Source organism: Primulina huaijiensis, unplaced genomic scaffold, assembly GCF_012295235.1.
Source record: "Primulina huaijiensis isolate GDHJ02 unplaced genomic scaffold, ASM1229523v2 scaffold31821, whole genome shotgun sequence".
NCBI classification, from domain to species: Eukaryota; Viridiplantae; Streptophyta; class Magnoliopsida; order Lamiales; family Gesneriaceae; genus Primulina; species Primulina huaijiensis.
Genome location: NW_027357479.1, coordinates 1 through 1,876, shown reverse-complemented (window position 1 = coordinate 1,876; position 1,876 = coordinate 1).

Here is a 1,876-nt window from a genome sequence, read left to right as displayed (position 1 = left end):
CCAATGTGCTAAAATCCTTTACAAACCTCCTATAGAAGCTTGCAAGTCCATGAAAACTTCGGACTTGACCAACAGTAGTAGGCGATGGCCAATATCGAATAGTACTTACCTTGTCCTCATCCACTTGTATCCCCTGTGAGCTTACCACAAAACCAAGGAAGACAAGTTTGCTTGTACAAAAATCACATTTCTTTAGGTTAGCATATAGATTTTCAGCCCTTAGTGTGATTAGCACAAGTTTCAAGTGGTCAACATGCTCATCCTAGTCTTTGCTATGTACTAGGATATCATCAAAGTAAACAACAACAAATTTCCCTATGTATGCACGCAAGACATGGTTCATTAACCTCATAAAGGTGCTAGGAGCGTTAGTTAAGCCAAATGGCATCACCATCCACTCATACAACCCGTACTTGGTTTTAAAAGCAGTTTTCCACTCATCACCTTCCCTCATCCTAATTTGGTGATAACCACTTTTCAAATCAATTTTGCTAAAGATACAAGCACCATACAACTCATCAAACATATAATCTAGTCTAGGTATTGGATGCCTATACTTAATGGTTATGTTATTGATTGCCCTACAATCCACACACATACGCCATGAGCCATCTTTTTTAGGAACTAACAAAACAGGTACATCACAAGGAGACATGGACTCACGCACAAAACCCATATCTAACAACTCACTTACCTGTCGTTGAAGGTCCTTAGCCTCCTCCGGATTGCTCCTATAAGCCGGACGATTTGGTAATGCACACCCGGGCACCAAATCAATTTGGTGCTCAATCCCCCTCAATGGTGGAAGCCCTTGAGGTAGCTCCTCCGGAAATATATCATCAAATTCCTGCAAAAGTGAAACAACAATGCTCGGAAGGGACCCGGCTATATCACTTGTGTTAAAGAGGATCTCTTTATAAAGAATCAACACAAGTGGTTCACGTTTGTGCATCAATTGCTTCAACTCACTTTTTTGGGCCATGTATGTTTGCTTTTTGGCCTCTTTCCTCTCATTTTCTTTTCCCTCGTTTTCTTTCCTCTCCTTTTTCTTTTGTATGGCTATCTCACTTTTTTTGTCACTCTTTTTTTCAGCCATTTCATTTTTTATCTTCAAAGGCCTTCTCACTTTTTAATTCACTCTTTTTTTCGGCCTCATCTCTCCTTTTTTTTTTTTCAATTGGTCCTCCAACACTTGCTTTGGGGACAAAGCAAGTAAAACAATGGACTCCTTTTTCAACACAAATGAGTACTTGTTCTTGAACCCATCATGTGTCACTCGCCTATCATATTGCCAAAGTCTACCCAACAAGATATGGCAAGCATGCATAGGTACCACATCACACAAGACCTCATCCACATACCTCCCAATAGAAAAAGGCACTAGCACTTGTTTTGTCATCTTCACTTCCGCACAATCATTCAACCATTGAAGCCTATGTGGTTGAGGATGCTTTAATGTAGGTAAACCCAATTTCTCGACCATCTCACAACTAGCCACATTAGTACAACTCCCCCCATCTATGATTAAGTTGCAAACCTTTTGCTTTACAAAACATCTAGTATGGAATAAGTTTTCCCTTCGGTTAGTCTCCTCCTCCTTGACTTGGGCACTCATGATACGCCTAGTCACTAGTGCTTCTCCAACATCCGCCTCATAACCCTCGTCAGGATCCTCTAATGCAGGCATCTCATCATCATGGTCACCCTCACTATGAGATTCATACTCACCATAGTCATTCAAGATCATCACCCTCTTATTAGGACATTCACTAGAAATATGACCCAACCCTTGACACCTAAAACATTTAGTATCCCTAGATCGATTAGAAAAAGTGTCAGATTTACCTTGCACTCCTTGCTTAGGCGCCTCTTGTTT